This window comes from Dipodomys spectabilis, unplaced genomic scaffold (genome assembly GCF_019054845.1).
Source record: "Dipodomys spectabilis isolate Male_0828 unplaced genomic scaffold, ASM1905484v1 ptg000520l, whole genome shotgun sequence".
NCBI classification, from domain to species: domain Eukaryota; kingdom Metazoa; phylum Chordata; class Mammalia; order Rodentia; family Heteromyidae; genus Dipodomys; species Dipodomys spectabilis.
The window spans coordinates 28,420-52,150 of NW_024871197.1; the positions used below are offsets into that span (position 1 = coordinate 28,420).

A 23,731-nucleotide genomic window follows, 5' to 3' on the forward strand; every position below is an offset into this window, starting at 1 on the left:
ATAGTTGTGCTGGTAGCTTTAGTGTGGTCTTGTTTGTAAACATTTGGGTAAATGCCCAAAAGTGGGATTGCTGGGTCATAGGGGAGCTCTATGTGAAGTCTTTTGAGGAACATCCATACTGCTATCCAAAGTGATTGAACAAGTTTACACTCCCACCAACAATGAAGTAAGTTTCCCTTCTGTCCACATCCCCTCCAGCATCTGTTGTAGTTAGAGTTCTTGATTATAGCCATTCTAACTGGGGTGAGGTGGTTTCTCAATGTTGTTTTGATTTGAATTTCTTTTATGGTTAGGGAGGTTGAGCATTTCTTCATGTGTCTATTGGCCATCCTTCTTTCTTCTTCAGAGAAGTTTCTCTTTAAATCTTTAGCCCACTTATTTATTGGGCAGTTGTTTCTTTGAGGATTTGTTGTTGGGGGATTTAATTTTTTGAGTTCCAAGTATATTTTAGATATGAGACCCTTGTCCGTTCTATGGCTAGTGAAGAACTTCTCCCAATCCGTTAGCTTTCTATAATTCTTGCTAGCTATGTCCTTTGCCATGCAGAAGCTCTGCAACTCCTTGCAATCCCATTTGTCCAACCTTTCTTTGATTTGTTGTGTTTCCGGCTCTCTATTCAGAAAATTTCGGCCTGAGCCAAGGAGATCTAGGGTTTCATCTATTCCATCCTGTAATGTTTTCAGAGTGTCTCTTTGACTCCGAGGTCTTTGATCCATTTGGAGTTGATTCTGGTGCAGGGTGATATATAAGGATCTAGCTTTAGTTTTCTACAAGCAGTTAACCTATTTTGCCAGCATCAATTACTGAAGATGCTGTCTTTCTTCCATTCTATTATTTTAGCTCCCTTATCGAAGATTAGTTGGCTATAGGTCTGTAGGTTCATTTCTGGGTTTTCAAATCTATTCCATTGGTCCTGAGGTCTGTTCTTTTGCCAGTACCAAGCTGTTTTGAATACTATGCCTTTATAGTAGAGTTTGAAATTTGGTATTGATATTCCTCCAGCAGTGTTCTTTCAGTTGAGGAGCATTTTTGATATTGGGGGTCTTTTATTGTTCCATATGAATTTTTGGATTTCCTCTTATATTTCCTTGAAGAATGACGTTGGAATTTTGATAGGTATCGCATTGAATTTGTAGATAGCCCTGGGAAGTATTGCCATTTTCAGGATTTTAATCTTTCCAGTCCAGGATCATGGGAGGTTTTGCCATTTTCTAAGTTATGTTTTGATTTCCTTTTTCAAGATTTTAAAGTTTTCATCATAGAGTTCCTTCACTTCTTTGGTTAAGTTAATTCCTAGGTATTTTATTTTTTGTGGGGCTATTACAAATGGAGTTGCTTTCCTAATTTCATCCACACTTTTCTCATTATTGGCGTACAGAAAAGCCATTGATTTTTGAGGGTTAATTTTATACCCTGCTACTTTGCAAAATTTTGTGATTGATTAATTTAAAAGTCTGTCACTGACTATTTCTTCTCTTCTTCTACACTTCTTTATTTCTTTTGTGCTGTTCCTGAAGCTTGAAGTAGGGGCCTTCGTGTTTGTCTTTTTATATCTTTTATATAACTTGTTTCAGTTTTGTTGTTTTAATGTTTTTTTTGTTTATGTTGCTTTATATATCTTATTTTTATATTTCACAAAAGTAACTTTTAGCTTGGTACTGGTGGCTCATGCCTGTAATCCTCCTCAGGAGGCTGACATCGAGGATCACAGTTTGAAGCCAGCACAGGCAGAAAAATGTGGGAAATACTTATTACCACTACACTACCAAATATACAAGAAGTGGAGCTATGACTCAAGTAGTAAATTGTTGGCCTTGAGCAAGAGAACTCAGAGCTCTGAGTGCAAGTTCAAACCCCTGGACTGGCACAAAAATAAAACTTTCATTACCTTATATTATATTAGGATTACTGGTGTCAGAATCCAGTCCTAGTTTTAAGGACCAACTTTTGTAGCAGATGCAACTTTTGATTTTTTCCCTAGGAAATTTTATGCTTGTTTTATTCCTTGCCTTGTATTTACATTCCACTAATGGCATTCTTATTTTTTTGTTTGGAGGGACATTTCCATAATTCAGTGACATAAAAAACATGTCTTGAATTTTTCTTTATTTTAAATAGGAGGCTGAGTCTGAATCCAGCAGAGAGCGAATGATGGTTTGATTGCAGAGCTGTGAAATCTACCCCTGGATGTGGAAGGCTACGATTTGCAGTGCTTTGGTAGATGAGTCTTCATGCAGCTTCACAATAAACTTCTATGATGTCACAGTCAACTTTGCCATTACAACAGATAGGTGTCAGCCACTGATCTCACCCTTACATGGACTTTAGATACACAAAGAAGAAAAAAATAATTAGAAGAATTAACTATTAACCACAAGATCACAGCGTGATGAGCTTTCCTGACTGAATTCTGAGATTACATGAGCAGGGCAGTTTCATCTACACAAGGCTACTAAGCACTAAGGACCAAGCAATGTTGTAGGCAACTGGAGAAACAGATGTGAATACAGCTGCAAGTGGCCTGCTCCATGAACCTTTCATGCTGAAGGAGAAAACCAGAAATTACAATGATAATGTCAATATTTCAGGAGGATGGTAATGTGGGGAGACAGCTTCACATTGAGGATGGGAGGAAGGCACATATGATCTAACAGCAGGGGACATCATCCATGCAATTATTGCTTTTCCATGCTGGCTCCAATCTCAATCCCAGATCTCATCCTTCTGAGTAACAAATTATAGGTATGAGGCACCTGCAGTGAGCTCTTTGATATAAATACCTATAACCAATTTTTGCTAAGTTTATTGGAAGTTTCTTGAGAGGAAGGTTCAAAATTAAATATATTATTTGTCTTAAACATTCTTTTCATTATCTTCGAATTATTTGAATATGAGCTGTCTTCCTCACTTTTGGGAAAATTTTTTTCATTGTTCAAATCCTGGGGAGGGAAGGAAAACCACAGTTACTTTGCCAAACTTGGGAAAAAAATAGTCATTTCAACTTACCAGTTTTGCCAAATAGTATGTCATGTCCTTGATGGATTTTTCATCTTCAACAATGTTAGATGAATGAAATTATAAATGGGAGAAAATCAACCACATAGTAACAATTTTATCACAATTTCAGATATAAGCTGTCCACTTTCTACTGGATAAATCATTTGCCACAAGCATTAAAAAATCTTGAATAAAAACTTGGAGATTCTTCCTCTTCCTATAAAGTTGGATTTTTGTTTTGTATTGTTTTGTTTTTGGTTGGTCATGGGGCTTGATCTTGTGGCCTGGGGGAAGTCCCTCAGCTATTCAGCTCAAGGAAAGCACTCTACCACTTGAGCCACAGCACTACTTCTATTTTTCTGGTGGTTATTTAGAGATAAGCCTCACAGAGTTTGCTGCTCAGGCTGACTTTGAACTGCAATCCTCAGATGTCAGCCTCCTGAGTAGCTAGAAATACAGACATGAGCCACCACCACCTGGCCAAAGCTGTATTTTATCAGTTTTGTTGGCTTGAATGATTACCATGGAAAAAATAGAAACTAAAATTGTTAGCTTATGCTAAAATTTGCAATAGTTTTACCATGAATAATAATGAAATATTTAGAATTACATATTTTGAGAGTATATAACTGATTAAATTTTATTGTTTTAAAATAATAAAATATATCTCTTTTTTTATAGACCTTGAAGTCTGAGTTCAGAACTTGTAGTTGTTGGCAGGCACTCTCCTGTGCAAGCCACATCCTTCTGATCATTTTTAATCAATCATCTATTAAATAATTTGAAGCTCACAAGTCATCTTTGCTAAGATTAAGTAAAATAAGCCTAAACTCCTGCCTTTTGAGTAACAGAAGAAATCCTAAAATCTAGATGTATAGACACAAAAAAATGAAACAACCTAAGAACAATCTTATCAATAAATAGGCAAGTGAATTGATTAGATCATTCCCCAAAACAGATATAGGTGTCTAAGGAATACATGAAAATATTCAACATCTTTAATAATCAAGGAAATGCAGAATGCCTATTAATCCTACATATACACCTGAAGAAACGTAAGTCAGCCTTATAGTAGAGCTATATGCACACACATATTTTATAGCAGGATTCAAATAATCACATTCCAGAATCGGCCTCCACAGGCAGAAAAGTGTGTAAAACTGTTATCTCCAAATAAGAATTAAAAAGATCTGGGAGTAGAGCTGTGGACCATGTGGCAGAGTACCAGCCTTAATGGAAAAAAATCCAATCAAGAGATTAAGGACCCAGGTTCAAGCCTCAGGACTGGCAAACACAAACACACACACACACACACACACACACACACACACACACACACACATATATATACACACAATGCTGCCTATATTTTTAGCTAAGTTTCTTAATACCCTAAAATTCATGTACCTATGACAGAGCTTAATATAATGGGAAAGTGATATTTATAATGAAAAACTCTTACTGAAGAACCCAGGTTTTTTTCTTGATTTGTTTCGTTTTTGTGCTCATTGGACTTGAACTCACGGCCTAAGTGCTGTCCCTGAGCGTTTTTGTTCAAGGTTGGTGCTCTACCACTTAGTTACAGTGCCACTTTCCGGGTTTGTGGTAGTTCGTTGGAGATAGTCTCAAGGACTCTGTCCTCCACACACTGATTTCAAACTGCAATTCTCAGATTTCACATTCCTGAATCTGTAGAATTAGAGGCCTGATCCACCAATGCCAGGCTAGAACCTGAGTATTTTCACCACTGCTCATTTGAAGAGTTCAAATCTTTTTACTCCAGAACACTTACTAAGCACAATTCTCTCTGGATGGCAATCAAGCAGAGGCGCCCATAGTTCACACCTGTAAATCCTAGCTACTGAAAAGTCTGAGATCCGAGGATAATGTTCAAAGCTAGTCCAGACAGGAAAATCTGGGAGAATTTTAGTCCCAATTAACCACAAAAATGCAATATGTTGAGCTGTGGCTCAAGCAGTAGAGCTCTACCTTAATCAAATATCTCAGATTCACTTCAGACCCTGAGTTCAAGGCCCAAGACCAGTGCACATGCGCACACACATGCACAATTTTATAACATAGTTCTTAAACCTAGCATGGTGCCATCGTAATCCCTTAATGTCATGCTTTGCTATGAGAATTGGAAAAGTCTAACCTCTGGCATGGGCTGCAGTCCATGATGGTAAACAGCATCTGGAGAGAGTAATTACTTCAGAGCTAATCAGACTGACCCAGACTGGAAGTACGAGTTAGGTGGTGCAGACACATGGCCCCTACTCCCCTATTCACCTAGACCAAAAGCAGGAGCATGGTAACACAGGCACACAACCCCCACTCACTCAGACCTGAAGCAGGAGTGAGGAAACATAGGTACATGGCCCCCACTCACCCAGAAATGAAGCGGGAGTGAGGTGAAAAGGGCATAAGACCAGACTCATCCAGCCAGGAAGCAGCAGTGAGGTGGTGCAAGCACATGGCTCCTATCCACCCAGACCAGAATCAGCAGTGAGGTGACACAGGCACCATGATCCCTACTCCCCTACTCATGCACACCAGAAGCAGGAGTGTGGTGACACAAGCACACTACCCCCCACTCACCTAGACTGGAAGTAGGAGTGAGGTGACACGGGCACGGGCCCCCAAGCAGCCAGACCAGAAGCGAGAGTGAGGTGGTACAGGCACACGGCACCTACCCACCCAGACCAGAATCAGGAGTGAAGTGACACAGGCATGCAGCCCCAACTTATCCAGCCAGGAAACAGAAGTGAGGTGATGGTCTCATGACATACCATAAGAGCCTAGCATTCTATGGTGGCCCCCTTCTCTCTCAGCCTTTGTGAAGGGTGGCTGGGTTTCATGATGCACTCCAGAGGTCAAGGGGCTGGAGCTAAGGATGCTGCTGCCATCCCCAAACTGGTACTGCACCTGCTGTAGCTATGGTAGCAAACTTAATTAGTTCTAATTCACAGAACATATACTATGAACTATGAGTTTCTTCAGGTACTGTGCGCCACTTGCTAGTCACTTAATATTATAGTTGCCAATGTCTAAGTGCTCACTGACCTGTAAATATGCTGGAATGGAAATCCTACTATCACTGCTGTCTTCTCATTTCTAGGAATGATGATTTTGAAATGGCTCTTCTGGAGAGAAGAAGAGGGGACATAGACCCAACTATTCAATAGTGCCTTTGGGTGACACTTTATTGGCCCAAGAATGAGTCGACACAACTGGTATCCAGGTGTTTTGGGTTAGTCTTTTGGGTCATGCTTTCTGTTTGGCCTTGTAGAGTCTTAAGCTTCTCATTGTAGACACAGAAGATGGGAAAGTAACTGCCAAGGCTTATATATTCAGGAGCCATTTACTTTCTGCCCTTCTGAGATGGCATCTTACTACATAGCCAAAATGGTCTTGAACTTACCAGGCTTCTGCTTAAGCCTCCCAAGTGATGGAATTACAGGCTTACCATACCACACCCAACTTTGTGTCATGGGCCATTTGGAATAGAAAATTCATGACATTTGTGCTGTATCTACTAACAAACCTGTGCAAAGATCAAATAACTTACAACCCAGTTGTTAAGAATATAGACTCAGATTCAACTGAATTTCAAATTCAATTTTGGTTATTTACCTGCTTTTGGTTAAAGAGGAAGACACTTTATCACTGAGCTTTATTCACTTGTACAAAAATGTGGATGGAGCCATGGACAGATGGCTCATGCCTATAATCTTACTCAGGAAGTTGAGATGGAAAGATTATGTTTTAAACCCAGCCCGGGCAGAAAAGTCCCTATGAGATACTTAGGTCCAGTGAATCACTCAAAAACCGGAAGTGGGGGGCTAAGAAGTTGGCTCAGTGGTAGAGTGCTTGCTTTGCAAGCATGAGGCCCTGAGTTCAATTCCTCAGCACCACATAAGCAGAAAAAGCTGGAAGTGGTGCTAAGGCTCAATTGGTAGAGTGCTAGCTATAAGCTGAAGAGCTGAGAGACAGCGCCCAGACCCAGATATCAGGCCCCATGAACAATAACAACAAAAAATCAACACAGAAGTGGGGTTGTGGCTCAAGTGGTAGAGTGCTAGAAAATGGATCAGGGACTGTACCCAGACCCTGAGTTCAAGTACCACAATGAACAAAAAAAATATGTGATTGGATAGTGGTATTTTCCATCTCCTAGGTTTATGATTATTCAATAATCAGAATTTATTGAGCATTTCCTATGGAAAAGAGGTATTTTTCCTCACCAGCAAGTGATTTATGATGCTGCAGAGCATGCAATGGAAACCCTCTACTTCAGTGGAGAATTGAATGTGAATTTTGTGGGGTCCTATTAGAATAGCAGGTCAGGAGCAAAACTGATAAGGATTCAAGCTCTCTGTAAAACCATACTGTAGCCATTTTGATTTTTGTTAAAGGAATACTTGATTTAGACATTGGTGGCTCATGCCTATAATCCTCACAGCTTAGGAGGCTGAGATCTGAGAAGCATGATTTCAGGCCAGCACAAGCAGGAAAGTCCATGAGACTTGTCTCCAATTAATCAGTGATAAACCCAGAAAAAGAGGTATGGCTTAATAGAGTATTATTCCTAAGGAAAAAGCTCTATTTAAGCTGCCCTAACCCTTCAAGTCCTATGTTGGGACATTACCACCTACAATGCTGCTGGGCCATGCCTTCCCTTGTATGTGTACCTACAGCCAATAGGCTGTTTAGCCCTCGACTTTGGTGGTGGCGTGATTCGTGTATGGAATATACTGCCCAGAAAAAAACAACTATGATATAAGCAATGTTTGACAAGGTGTTAAATCCAAAGTTGTAATGGTAAGGATGTTTTCTGTTTAACTTTTTTCTTTAGTTAATTGCTTTTAAAAGTTTGGGCTGGGAAGGTAGCTCAGTGGTAGAGTGCTTGCCTTGCATGCCTGAGGCCCTGGGTTCAATTCCTCAGCACCACATAAGCAAAAAGAAAAAATCCAGAAGTGGTGCTGTGTCTCAAGTGGTAGAGAGCACTAGACTTGAGCTGAAGAGCTGAAGGACAGCACCCAGGCCCAGAGTTCAGGCCCCACGACCGGACCCAAAAAAAGAAAAAATAAAATAAAATAAAAGTTTATCTTCTTATTTGATTTACTCCAGGAAATCAAAAGTTAATATTTGGGACTTTTGGTGAAATTTGAAACTAGGCAAGTAAGAGCACCCATTGTCCCCAAATTCATCATTTGAAATTATTAAAATTTTATTCATATGTTTTAGTCGTCAGAAATTTGAGCCAAGCATGGGAGCTCACATTTGTAATGCTATCTGCTGTGTGTTGACTAATGCAGAGAGGACTATGATTTGATGCTAGCCCAGGCAAAACATTCACAATATTGGATCTCAATCAATATCTGAAACCAATGCATTGTGCTTTTTATTTCATCTACTCAGAAAGGGTAAAAAGAAGGATTGTGGTCCATGATGGCCTGGTCATAAACATAAAACCATACCACAAAAATGTCTCAAGCAGAGCTGGGTGCAGGTGACTCATGCCTGTAGTCTTAGCTACTCAGGAGGCTGAGATCTGTAGATCACAGCTCAAAGCCATCCCAGGCAGGAAAGTCCGTGAGACTCATCTCCAATAAACAATTAGAAAACCAGAAGTGGTGCTGTGGCTCAAGCAGTAAAGCATTAGCCTTGAGCTGAAGAGCTCAGGGACAGCACCCAGGCACAGAGTTTAAGACACATGACCAACAAAAACAAAAATGACTAATGCAAAAAAAGCAGGTGTATGGCTGAACTGGTAGAGCACCTACCTAAAGTACATGAGGCCCTGAGTTTAAGTTCTAGGATAAAACCGAGGGAAGGATGTGAACATATGGAAGGAAGAAAAGAAGGAAGGGAGGAATTATTCTGTATATTGTACTTGTCTAGTTATTTCATTAAGGTAGCTTCTCATTCCTTTTTCTTTTTTATCTGTCAGTTGTGGGGCTTGAACTCAGGTCCTGGATCTTGCCTCTGAACTTTTGTGCTCAAAGCTAGTGCTCTACCACTTTGAGTTACATGGTCACTTATGGGTTTCAGTGGTTAAATGAAAATAAGAATCTCATAGATTTTCCTGACCAAGCTGGTGTTGAACCTTGATCCTTAGATCTCAGCCTTCTGACTAACTAGACTTACAGGTATGAGCCACTGGCTCTGGGCACTCACTTGTTTTCTTTCTTTCTATTTTTTATGTCATGGGACTTGAACTCTCGGTGCTGTCCCTGAGCTCTTCAACTGAAGTGAAGCACTCCACCAGAGTCCACTTCTAGTTTTCTGATTGCTAATTGGAGATAAGAATCTCATTAGCGATGTTCAGAGGCAGATGGCAAAGGAGAAGCTGGAGGCTAAACAAGCTCCAGCATAGAAAGCAGTTTTAGTGTTCCAAAACACTGTTTAGTGAACAGTTCTAGGCTACAGAATCACCCCAAGTGTGCCATCAGGTACAGAGAGTTTGGCCAGAGAGGGAAAATCCACACAAGGAGGCAAAACTGAGCTCTTGCCGGTAGCCAAGGCTGCAACGGATGTGGCGGCAGTGACAGTGGCCGTAGTGGCCATACCTATAACAGAGAGAAACAGCACCAGACACAGAGGGTGAGCAGATTCTACTCATCACCAGCAAGAACTGACAAAGAGCAGATATCTTCATCCTGCAGATCACACACCAGAGACAACTCAGGAAACAACACTCTGGAATGAGTAGAAACCTGACATCCTCACTCCTTCTCAGGGAGCAGAGGAGGGAAAGCCATCTCTCCCCAACCACCAGAGATCTCCATCTTCCATACTGACAAAGGCCCCTCTGAGCAACTAGCTACAACTCAGGCCTTGGAAGAAAAGAAAAGAGTCATTTAGCAGGTCACAAGAACCTGACCTAACCTGCCAGGCTCAGCTCCACCCAGGGGAAAATCACCCAGCCCAGACAGAGGAAGATCCGCCTCCCACCTTAGGAGAGACTTTCTTCACTGTGTAAACAGAACCAGAGGCTGCCCCTCCCTACAGCAGCCTAGAAAATCAACTAAAATTCAGTAAACACAAACCCTGAGAATGGATCCAGGCTGGGCTCTTGGAGTGTCTCTGGAGCTAGCCCCTCAGGGAAAAGCTAGTTTGCTGAAAAACCTCAACCCTACCCAGAACCTATCCTCATCACAGCATCTCGAAACTAGAGGAAACAGCCATCTCCCTGTTTTGTGATACTCAAAGCAGATCTCCCTCCCATTGAACTAGCCTGGAAAGAGGATCACAAAATCCTGGGTAAATCACAGCATTTTTCTGCCTGCTCAAACAAACTGACTTAAGAATCCAATCAAGCCACAGGAAAACCAAACACCACAAGCAGACCTGAGACTGCACCAAGAGACTGGTTATGGACACAGTGGAGATAAAGGATCTTCCCATCCCCTCTCCAAAAAATAACTCTTTTTGTACCTTTTTAAAAATTGTTTTCTATTAATCTTTCTTTTCCTCTCATAATTTTTATTTTAGGTGTATGTGTGTGTGTGCTTTTTTTTATATCTTCTGATCTTTTGGTACTTTTTTATTTTCTGTTTTTTACTCTTTCTTTCTTTTTTGAGTGACTTAATTGATATTCTGCTCATCCCCATATATATACCCATCATCAATTATTAGACCTTATACCCCATGGTATATACACTTAATCCAGAAATTTATTACTCAATTCATAAGCTCTTAGGCATAATTCTTTAGTAGCAATATTATATCTTTATACCTATATAATTTCCTGTTTGTCTGTTTGTTTTTTGCTGGGCATGGGGCCTGAACTCTGGGCCTGGGCACTGTCCCTCAGCTCTTCACCTCAAGACTAGTGCTCTACCACTTTGAGCCACAGCGCTACTTCCAGCTTTTTCTGCTTATGTGGTGCTGAGGAATCGAACCCAGAGCCTCATGCATGCAAGGCAAGCACTCTACCACTGAGCCACTTTCCCAGCCTTAATTTTTTAATAACTAATTTTAAGCACTTTTGTTTTTTAGTTTTTCATGTCTCCTATCCCTCACCTCCTCTGATTCTATCCTTCTCTCAATACCATTTCTTTAAACTTACATAATTTTTAAGTGTTTCACTGTTTAAATTTAAATTTTTATTTCCATTTTTCTTCTTTTCTTTTAAATTATTCTCCTATCATTCTGTCTAATCTATTTCTCTCTCTCTGGGATAAGAACTTGGTTAAATTCACTCTCCTTTTACCTCTCCATAGCCCTCTAATCAGTGGTATTGCTCTGAGGAATTACTGTCAATGTTGCCACAGTGCCTAGTCCAAGGCCTCTCACAAAGGCTCCTAAACCAACCTGGCTGAGCCTCTGTGTGAGTTAACATCATTGAACAACTGCGTTCCATGGTTTGTGAGACATTCCCTTCTGTGATCATATGCACATGAGGGCCCAAGAAGAGAGTTCCCTGGAAGGAATGTCCTAAAATGCAAAACATCTACTAGGGCAATGGAAACCCATGGTTGGGCATGCTTAATTTTTTAACCTGTGCACTGAACTAACAGGAACACATTAAGACACACTAAGAAACCCTGATGTAAAGGATCAGAAGGGCTGAGGGGAAGGGAGCCGCATGCTCAAGAATATAAATGGAGCTTACAAGCCATTGCAGGCTCTGACTTTCTATGTTGAAGTTAAGATTAACAGGCAGCCCTAGTTTCTAAGAACTCATTGTCTAAGCTATATGCCTCTTTCAGAACTTCTTTCCCTCCTCTTGTGTTTTGAGAACAACAGTTAGTACTGTGTTTCTGTCTCCTAGGGGCAATTTTTCTCTTCACACAATGCTTAAAGTAGATAATAGGAAGCTGAAATTAAAGTTAACAAGTATGAAATAGCACACAGTGCTTGCCCTGAATTCCTGGACCTAAAAAGTTCCCAATACTGAGCACAAAGTAATCATGGGTGTATCCTAACAACCTCCACTGAATGGAAAAATTTGAACAATTTTCCCAAGGCAGGTATTGTCCAGTACGGTAGTTACCACCTATAACCCTTGTTATTAGGATGGTTGTGATCTACTAGAACAATGAACTTGAAACTGGGCCAAGACGAGACAACTTATTGTTGCTAGAAACGGGGGGAAGACAACTAGGAGAATGTTTCTCTGGCACAGACATGGATATAATTACAACAAAGTTCTAAATTGTGGCTCATCAGCAAAGACTATCAAGTCATATCTCAATAAAGGTAATAACTAAACATAAAAATTAAAAAAACTATTTGGGTTTCAGTACTAACATCTTCTTAAAGGTGTGTGTGTGGTGTCTCAGATTTTTGTATGGGGCAGCATTGGTTCTTAAAAATCATCCTATTGGCACTATCTTTAGGTTTCCCATTCAAGTCTGGTGGCATTCTAGCTGTACCACTTGAATCACACAATTTCTTGACTTCTGCTGGTTAATGAGATAAACATGTAAGGTATATGTCAACCTTGGTTGGTTTCAAATTATGATCTTCAGATCTCACTCTCTGGAGTAGGTAAGGCTATAGGAGTGAGCCACTATGCTCAGCCCAGTATTTCCAGTAAGTTACTTAATCTTTCTGAATCTCAGCTTCTTCTTGTGTGGAAAGTGAACAGAATTATTTTGTGGATCTTAGAATCTGGTGGGAGTTATGACTGGGAATAGGAAGTATAAGTGTTCGGGATGTGCAGACAGAGCCTGACAATCTCATAAAACTACTGATATTTATATTGAAATGAATTAAAGGAATTGGAAACGATGGATTTTTCTTTTTTTGTTTATCCATTTCTGGGCAGTGAGGGAGCCACAGAAATTCAAGGAGAACGAGGAAACAAATGCAGCAGTGATACACTGTAGATATTATGTTGACAATCAACTATACCACTTGTGGGCAGGGAAAGGAGGGAAAAACAGAGAGAGCAAAGAAGTGATGAGATTATGGAACATGAAATGAACTCATTATCTAAATTACAAAATGGTGACCCGCATGTCCACTACATTAACAATAAAAATTTTTAAAAGTCCAGGTTGATGATTCTTTCCTCCAGTTTTAGTTAGAGGCCCTTGAGATACAGGCCCACCTATAGAGTTTTCAAAGGTCAATTGATATGATAATTAATATAGAGCCAAAATCTCTTAACAAATGTTATAAAAAGTATTTCATTCATAGTACTTCTTTCTGTTTGAATGGAGATTCTATATGTTATTAGCAGAGCTATATTTTTTACTTTTTGTTTTCAATATTTGTCAACTGTTGAAATCCTTCTTGAAGCTTTGGGACAGAGGTCTGCTATATCTTGGCACCCTGCCCCTAACTAAAATAGTAATCAACCTTTGAAATTAATTTACTTGTGTATGAGTTTGTTTTATTTTTTTATTCATTTATATATTTATTTGTTTATTTATTTATTTTTGTCGCTGGTGGTGAACTCTGGGCCTGGTCGCTGCCCTCAGCTCTTCAGCTCAAGACTAGTACTCTACCACTTAAGCCACAGTACCACTTCTGGCTTTTTCTGCTTACCTGGTGAGGAGGAATCAAACCCAGGGCCTCATGCATGCAAGGTAATCTGTCTACCACTGATCTACCTTCTCAGCACCTATGAGGGGTATTTTTGTGCACGGGTCTATCAAGGAAATTTATTCAGCAAATGTATTCATTTGCCACTAGACATTAATTATGAATTATCTGATAGTTAAAGGATAAATTGTTAGCATTTTTACTAGGAATTGTTTGTCTTCCCATGCTAAAAACATGGAGGAGGGTATTTTAAACTAAAACTACAAAAGAAATTTAAGATCTTTGTGCTAACAAATGTGTGCAGTTATTACATTAAACAGAAAATTCAAACTTCATGAATACAGAGCTCAAACTTCTTATACTACTTATTTCAAAATGTAAATTAAAGGGAAAATCAGACAGGGGATAAAATTTATATTGTATGTTAATTTTTAAAGAGGAAAATAAGATCCTAGCTGGCAGATTAAAGGCAAAGCAATATCAGAGCCCTATCTGCTCAATAAGAAATAAGAAGCTTATTTGAAAAAAAAAACTGCAAAGTGCACATCCGGCAAAGGCAAGCAGTCAGAGCCTACCACAAACACAGAAATACCATATATCTCAGAAAAAGGAAACAAGTTCAGACCAGTGCTCATCCTTATCCCTGATTTCAATAATACATATACACCCCCTACACACACACACACACACACACACACACACACACACACACACACACACACACACACACAATGAATGTATGCAACAGCTCAACCTACTCACATAAGCTCAACATGAATCAAAGATCTTCCTGTAATATTTGAAACTTTAAGTTTCAAGTCATGTAAATAATTGATAATAGATGCATAAATAATTATTTTCCGAATAGCGCTCTGCTATGAAAATGAGAATTCATGATGATTATAACTACTTAAAACATCTCTGAATCTCAAAAAAAATTAAACAACACACAATCGGAATTTTGGGACTGCATTTCTACCAGCTATTCTGCAAAGGCTTAATAAGAAGATACTTATGAGATTTTGTGTACCAAAAATTAAATACTAAATTCAATTAATACTTGAGTAAGTGAAGAGAAGATGATCAGAGAGACCTATGCTGCCTCCCGTTCTCAGCCAGCTGTACACTGTGGCATCTTTGCTGCTGCTGGACCTTAGTTGTCTTCTCCAGTGCAGTGGCCACACTGGGGTTGGATTGGGCATGGTAGGGAGATGAGTGTAGGCCACATGGGAGGCCACACTGGGGTTGGGGTTTGGTGCAGTGTGGAGGGGAGAGGAGGCCTTGGCAGAAGCTGGTGAAGCGAGGAAAGAGGCAGGAAGCCAGAGGCTCAGAAAGCAGCGTGCCCAAAGGCTGCCTGATTGTGGAGAGTGTCTGTGAGGAGGGGTTGTTGGGGCGGATCCCATGGGGCCTGGTGGCCTGGTGAGAAGAGGAAGGAGTCTCAAGTACTGCAAAGGAGGACAATGAAAATTAAGATCACAGTGGCTGAACAATTTCAACAACAAAGGTGGGGACATGGAGGTAAACTCTGGGGATGGAGAGGACGGCAGCACTGGGCCAGTGGCGTTCAATCCTTTCTGGACATACCTGGAAGTGTGTGAGGACTGGCTCCACCACAGCTTTGGCCTCACTTGACTTGAACGGGCACCCGGAATGGTCACCTCAGCCTCAGCCTGCCCCAGAGAGCCAGACTGGCATAGATGCTGAAGACCAGGCAGTGGCTGGGAGGCTATGCGCAACAGGGTGGAGGAAGCATGGCTGGTGGGTGCAGCTCCAGCCCAGCCAGGTCCAGGGCCACCGGGGAAGTTCGGACTGTAGATCTAGAACAGGCAGTGTGCCCCAGACCAGTGGGACTTCCAGGGACTTGCGTGGTGGCCAACACGTGCATGTTGGGAACTTCATAAGCATGGCCCAGGCATCTCCACGGAAAGGTGCATTCATTCCTGTGCCTCTCCTGTCTTCTGGACTCTCGCTGTCCTCCTGCTTCCTGCTGATGTACCAGGACACAGATCCCTCCAAAGGCCAGCAGAGAGCCGTTGCCAATGTAAATGCAGGAGGGTCGTTTATTATGGCTCGAGCTGGACTCACAAATCTTCCCTGACACAGCAGGTCAGAAATTGTGAGCCCCAATCTCTTGTTCATCATGGTTTTTTTATTGTGTATGAAGCAGGTGGAAGGATCATTACAACACTGATTTTGTGATAGGTCGGTGGTTCGGAGTAAATATAGTCTTAAGTTTATTGGTTGGGGAATGATCATTTCCAGTAAGGGCAGGGACTTTCTAACTTAGCAGTTACAGGATAGGTTAAATCATACATAGCAAGCATATTATAAGTTGGGGTAGGTGGGGCCAATCTCAGGAATGCTGAGGGCGCTATTCCTGGATTATTTCCCGACCTACATTGCTTCCTGATAGAGTTGGGAGATAATCGGTCAGGGCAGTCTGAGATTCCTGGACAGATCAGGGCTGTCTGATTTCTTAGTTATTTTTACTGTTACATTTTCTTAGAACATGAACTGACACTCTTTTTCCAGTAGCAGATATTTTCCTTAGAGTTTCTGAAATCATTGCCAACTTATTTGTCCTCTCACTGACACGTCCAACTACAGGAGTCAACTTCTCCACGCTGATGACAGGCCATCTCAGAGGTATTCACAGGGCTGTTTCCTCTCTCCATCTCAGGCCTTTCTACTGAAAGAACATCCTTACTAAAAACTTTTTAGTTGTTTCTAGTGAGGAAGAAAAGTAAGGCCTAGTTGCAGCCATGGAACCAAGAATTGAGGACCATGGCTAGAGCAAAACGCCCTGAGAAAAGATGGATTCATTTTTGTCAAAGACATAAGTCTCTATGGGAACTCTCATTCTAACTGATTTTCTTCCCAGTAATATATTCACAGAATATGTAGACTATGTAATGAATGAACAAAGACATATGCATAATATTTGCGAATATGGAGGGAATTAAGAAAAAACTGCAATGGCCAGAAGTAACTGGTTCCTTGAAAGAGAGCTGGTAGGTTCTTTGTTTGGCCTCTAAGCCTTTTAGCACAGTATTTTGTATTGCATTCAAACATATGAAGTTCTTAAAATGTAAAATCAGGACAAATAGTTAAAAATAAGGAAATTTTCCTAATAAAGTATCACAAACTGCATCTTTCAATTCAGAAGTACTTAACTTGAAATTTTTCTCACGTTAAATTGCCTTTTGTTCTACCTAAGAGTTGATATTCGAAAATTCCTAAAGAGAATTTTTTTTTCTTTTCTTCCTTTTTAAGGAACCTTAGTGAGGTCCATCTGTTTCTGCTGTGAGCTCTTTCTTCCACTTACTGCCCAGTTGCTGTCAATACTCACCCCCATACGAGACAAGCACCTCACATCCTGCCTTGATGATATGACAGGTTTGGTAGAAGATCTACCTGTCGTACAGAAAGGCCCTCGGATTCTGATTCTCAGCTTACCTGCCACAGTTCATATACCTAAAGTTGAAGCAGGCACAGGAAGGAAACATAAGAGGGTAAGTTTCTGCTCCCTTTGGATCTACTCCTAGTACTCATCCACTCTAGAACTCTAAGTGCACTGTTTTCAAAGCCCAGTTCCAGACTTCTCTTAATCCTTATTTGTCAAAAATAGATTGATTTCCAGATTCTCTAAATTGAGTTAAAGTTTATGTCATAGATTTGGTTGGGGACATGTACTCTGTTTCTAGATTAGCACACATCATTTGACATTTGGCCCAAGTAATTTTCCTTAGATTGGACTCACTCATGCACCTGTCGCCACTATGTTCCCATAGAAATTCAGAGAACCCTTTGTCTTATAAAGACAATAGAGGGAAATTTGTTTATTCATGATGTCGTTTCATGATAAGACAATGGTTCCCCATGGCACAGGGCTGCAGGACATATCACAGACCCACTGCTTTCTGAACCTCACCACTGCTCCAACTCTACTTCTACGTGTTTGAGTGTACCCTAATAGACTAAAGTTCTTTCCTGTAGGTTGTTAGGGCACTATGTAATTTGCAAAAACTAGGAAGAAAAATTATAGTTAAATACTCCTACAATGAAATTGTCATTTCTGTCTCCACATGTGTTTCGCAATTACTCAGGGAATATGATTTATTCAACTACTGAGGGTAATTCTTTGACTCGTATACAGTATGTGCTTTATAGATACAGGATCTATGAATGAAGTTAGGCCCTTTGCTTTTTCTTCTGATGTCTTAATTTTGTCTCTCATGGAAATCTGTATTTTGATACAGTACACATATATATGCATACATACATGCATACATACATACATACATAGCAGAGCTAATGATTGAACTCAGTAACTAAACTTAACTCTTGCAATACAATACTCTACCACTTGAACCACTAGCCCTTTTTGTGTTGTTTATTTTTGAGGTATTTTTTGTCTGTCCAGGGGCTTAAACTCTGTGCCTGAATGTCCTTCAGCTCTTCAACTCAAGGCAAGCGCTCTACCACTTGAGCCACAGCGCCGCTTTTGATTTTCTGGTGGATTATTGGAGATAAGAGTTTCACAGCCTTTCTTCCATGGGCTGCATTTGAACCATGATACTCATATCTGAGCTTTCTGAGTAGCTACTTCCAGGTTTGAGCCACCAATGCGCAGTTTATTTTTGAGGTATTATTTCCCCTGCTGTCCTGGGTTGCCATCCTGCTTGTGCTGGCCTGGGTTGCCATCCTGCTTGTGCTTGCCTGGGTTGCTGGAGATACTTCACTTTATCCAGCCATTGTACTTCCACTGTGGCTGGGATATCAAATGTGCACCAACGTGCTCAGCCATTGGAAGTAATTGGGGTCTTATAATCTTTTATGCTAGGACTGGCATCAGATTGAGATCTCATCATCTCTATCTCAAAAGTCCAAATTAAAGGTTGAGCTATGGAACCCAGCTATACTATTCATATTTTTATTTCTTTTCCCTCAAATATTCATAATTTTGAAAGCACCAAGTACAGCAAAAGAAAAATGGAGATATGGGAATCCATTGAGAAAGGTGTGATGATCACAGTGCAAGTCTTGTGAGGAGAATATCTTCTTAGGAACCATGAAAATGACTGCTGGACTCACTCCAGATGGCCGGGGATTTATCTTTTGCATCTACACATAGCGGTTTCTCCTTTTTGTGATCTGAGTTTCAGAAAGACAAGCTAAAGGCTTTTGAGTAATATTCAGCAAAATCACATTACTTGAGTCCAGTGATGCTCTTTGAGCCTGCATGGATTCAGCAGTTGTGAACACCTAGGATGCCGTCTACACATCTGAGGGGATTTATCATAGTCCTAAATGAGGCTCCTTAAGCATGGATGCACTTTGCCTCTAACACACTCTGTTTATATGCACTATACTTTGATCCTAAATCAGAATGTCCATGTTTATGCAGATTCCACAAACACATACAACTATTTTGTCCATGTCCTAGCAATGTTTCATTGGAGGCACAGGGGGACACATGGAGTTAGAAAAAGTGGGGAAAAGGAGGGCATTTCTTACCATCCAGGAGTACCTATTGTCTGCATCTTCATCTTCTATGATCTAGCCCTCATAGGGGCTAAACTGCAAACCCAATGGCAGATCAGATTCCTCATTCCATACTCTAAGCCCAGCCTCAGGAATACTGTACTGACGAATTCTCAGCCCAGTGGGCAGACTGAGGACTGAATGGTCATAATGCCCCTTGTCCACCACATTGTCTCTTACTAATATAGGTGGCCCATGAACAGTGTAGCTGTTGATGAAGAAGTTCTGACACTGCTCACAATCTCAGGCAAGAGCAGCAAAAATTAGTAAAGAAATATGTACATTCAGGGGCTTGGAAGGTGGCTCAGTGGTAGAGCGCATGCCTTGCATGCCAGAGGCCCTGCGTTCGATTCCTCAGCACCACATAAGAAAAAAGAAAAAAAGCTGGAAGTGGTGCTGTGGCTCAAGTGGTAGAGCGCTAGCCTTGAGCTGAAGAGCTGAGGGACAGTGCCCAGGCCCAGAGTTCAGGCCCCATGACCAGACCCCCAAAAAATAAAGAAATATGTACATTCTCAGATTTAACAATAATGAGAAAGAGCACAGAATGCATATCATTGTCACTTAGTTCTTCATGTGAAGTTACTAGAGTAAACTAGTAATTGGGGGCCGAATGACCTGATGAATTATTATAAAAGCACATTTGCCTTCTGTTTGACCAAGCACAGAGGGTTACTTACACAGGTAATCATCATCCTGGGGTTTACGGATATCTCCATAAGCATAACTCTTTCTTTCCTGTAGGCTGTATATGCTCATTTTTACCTCCTTTTTCCTACGCCCATGTTAAAAATCAATGGTTAGTTAAGTTGGGGATCAACAATGTTTGTCCCTATTTCTTCAGAAAAGTAAAATCTCTTACTACCAAATTATCATCTATTCTTCTCACATACTCTGGTCCCCCATTAACCTTTGACTCAGAGATACAAAGACTTCACTTTAACATTAACTACAGGTTTCTAATTCAATTTTAAGTTTTGACCATTCCCATTTTCAGGTTTAATTTCTACTTCATTAAATTTCTTATAAAGTGGTCATTGATGAATTTATTCATTCAGAATATTTGTTGAGGTTATGTTAAGTATTGAGCAAAGACCTGGACATACAGGATTGAAAATGTGTGGTCACAGATTTATTAGACACTTTGCGTGTATCTATTATTTTACCTTTTACTTATCGTTTTCAGACAACATGCAGGCTGTACATATTTTTCTTGCCAGTCCTGGGGCTTGAACTCATGGCCTGGGCACTCTCCCTGTGCTTCTTTTGCTCAAGGCTAGCACTCAACAACTTGAGCCACATTGCCACCTCTGGCCTTTTCTGTTCATGTGGTTCCAAGGAATAGAACCAAGGGCTTCATTCATACAAGACACATACGCTACAACAAGCCACATTCCCAGTGCAGTCTGTGCATCTTTATCCATGTTCTTCAGATTAACATTCAGAAGTTCAGGGAGATTGTAAAATGTGTCATGGCGTAAGTGCCTCCATGTGGATAATAACCCAAGTGTGTAACTTCATTGTCAAATTCTTATGTGCTGCTCATTGGAAACCTAATTACTAGTTCCACAGCTTAGTTCAGCCTATGTTTGAACTTTCCAAAGTCCACCTCACATAGTCAGATTACCCTCATCAACCTTGCTAGAATTTCCAAAATTAGTAAATTTCCCAAGTTATTTTCTCTTACCCAAGTTTTGTTTGCAGTATTGTCCTTGTGTATTTGCTTCTCCAGGAGTGAACCCTGGTTTCTGTGCCTCTTCTAATCCACTTGACTTTGAGAAATTTATAATTCCTGAGAACTTCTTCAAACTAGGTTCCTTACCTAAGGTTGTCTTGGGCATTCCCTTCAATGAAAGTCACATATAGAATTAGAATCTAATTCCTAAGGCTTTCATCTCCTATCAGTTTTCTCTCAAATCCATATAAGTTAGACTGAGGGAGGGAGAGCACTTGAGAATACAAACCGAAGAGCAAACAAGGTCTGTGAATGAAGGAAATGAAGCTTGGAAGAAGACATGTCTAATGGAGACATTTAATGAAAGAGGACACGGGGAAAGTGGAGAATTACAAAACTTGGCTGGAAAAAGATATGACAGAGCAGTGAGAATAGGAAGAAATTATTGGCAGAAATCTATATGGACAATTAAGTACATTCAAATTGCAACTAGGTATAACAGATGACTTTGAAATTAGTTTGACTTTTTTCTATGTAATTTTGCCTGAAAAAGTATGTACCATCTAATAATTGTATAAATTGGTATACATGTCTGTTTTTGATGTGATAAGGTAAAAAAAATGTGATACGGTAAAAAAAGAAAATGTTCATCAGGCAGACTATGGTGACTCGTGATTGTAATCCTAGCTATTCAATAGGCTGAGATTTGAGGATTAAGGTTGGAAGCCAGCCCAAGCAGTAGTAAGACTCATATCCACTTAACCACCATAAAAGCCAGGAGTGGTATTGTGGTTTAAGTTGTTGAGTGCTAGCCTTGCTAGCACAAAAGGAAGGATCTGGAACAGTGATTAGGTGCTGATTGTAAGTCTCAGGCCCAGCACCAAAAAAATTTCACCAAAGAATCTTGTGAATTATTAAAATACAGCATCAATGGGACTAAGCATTTCTTTCTGCTTTTTTTTTTTCCAGTCCACGGCCTGGGCCCTTTCCCTGAGCATCTTTGGCTTGAGGTTAGCACTTTACCACTTGAGCCACAGCGCCATTTTCAGCTTGCTTTTCCTGTTTATGTGGTACTAAGTAATCAAACTGAGGGCTTCATGCAACCATGCAACCATGCAACTATTAAGCTACATTCCAAGGCCCTAATCATTTGTTTTTGAGCTCTGATATAAATTTACTTTCTGTGACATCTCTAGTTGAAATAAATTAGTTGAAATTGAATTTGAAGATGTTAACTTCAGTATTTCTCGAGCCTGTTACTTTTACTTAAATTTCCAAACTGATTAATTATTTCATATATTGATTATAACTTATTGTTTATCCTGAAAATATTGAGGGGGGTTCAGTTGAGACCTCAGACATCTGAAGAAAGATCAGTTATTGTCCAACCACTCAAAAGACTCACATGTAAAGGCTACAGCTAAACAAACAACTATGGAAAGTTCCAGAATCAGCTAAGTAAAGCTCAGAAGAGGGGACCAATCCTCCTCTTCCTCACAGAATTGAGATTTGAAATTAGCCTCAGAAGGATATGTATCTATGTGAAATATTAAGTCACTTTTTTTAGTTGTCACTTCTAAGCCATCAAATTTGAAACTCCTTAGGGCTGGGGGCTGCTTCTTAACAGAAGTGTCCTTTTACAATAGAAGGAATTTTCTGGGTACCGGTAAACTTTCCTTAAAACTTACAAATAGTGTGGATTTATTGGTGCATCTATCAGTTTGGTAAAACAAAATGAAGAGAGGTTGGAACAGAGATTGGAACAATCATTCAGTGAATGGTGTGAAGGTGTATGGCTAAGATAGCTAAGACTTATAATGCTGTGTAAGTATTTATGAACTTGTAAGTGCCTTTAGAGAAAATGTATTGGTAGACTTCACCACCACTAGGTGTTATCTCAGACACAATACATTTTTAGGTTTCAGTTTTCTCATCACATAAGTGATTATAGTTTACTATTTGCCTCATTATGTTGTTGTAGTATTCAAATATATTTGTTCATGGGACATTTAAAATAAAGTCTAAAATATTGTGAAAATAAAATAAGTGGTAGTGATTATTGTGGATATGAATTGAATCTTAGAATGAATATGATAAGAACAGAAGAGATCAGGAAAAGGAAGCAGATGTTCCTAGGGCTTCTTCTCTTACTTGGAACCATGAAGAAAGTTTACTCATCAATAGAATTTGGGAGACATTTATCTTCTGACGCTTACTCTGTTCGGTTCTGAAGGTCACCCAAGAAGGTTTGACTAAAAGTGATGAGAAATCGGAATTTTGGTTACAAAATATCTCCAAACTGTGGATTCTCATTTTTGATAGCAAATCTCAGTCAGAGAGAAAAGACTATTTTAGGAAAATGTTTTCTGAATTATCATTAAGGTTTGTCCTTATATTTTTTCTTAAATTTCTTCAAACCTAGACAAAACCCATCTTTGCTTCACTCTGTGTTCATAAGCTATCTGTTATAATTTAATTGACATTTGGTGGCAAGAAACACTAAGCAAATTAGAAACAAGAGGGAAAGATTATTTAGTTAAATAGCATACATCATGGTCAACTTAGTTTCATTTCAGTGATGAAGGATTGTTTAACACACATAAATCTTTAAGCACAATGCAGCACATAAGCAGATCAAGGACAAAATTTACACAGTCATTTCTCTGGATGCAGAAAAAGCCTTTGACAAAAGTAAACATTCTTTTTTTATTTGGTCAGTTGGGGGGCATGACCTGTGGGCCTGGATGCTATCCCTCAGCTCTTCAGCTCATGGCAAGCATTCAATCATTGAGGCACAGCACTACTTCCAGTTTTCTGGTCATTTATTGGAGGTAAGAGCTTCACGGACTTTCCTGCCCGGGCTGGCTTTGAACTGTGATCCTCAGAGCTCAGTCTACTGAGAAGTCAAGATTACAGGTGTGAGCCACCAATGCCCAGCTAAAGTCAGCATTCTTTTATCATAAAAGCCTTGAAGAAACTAGTGATACTGGGTATATATCTCGATAGGATTATGGGTAT

General features: G+C 40.0%; 1 pseudogene; it reads right to left on the reverse strand.

The window, feature by feature from the left end:
• Positions 1 to 5,595: 5,595 nt before the first annotated feature.
• LOC122099564 lies at positions 5,596 to 20,231 on the reverse strand (annotated as a pseudogene).
• Positions 20,232 to 23,731: the final 3,500 nt, after the last annotated feature.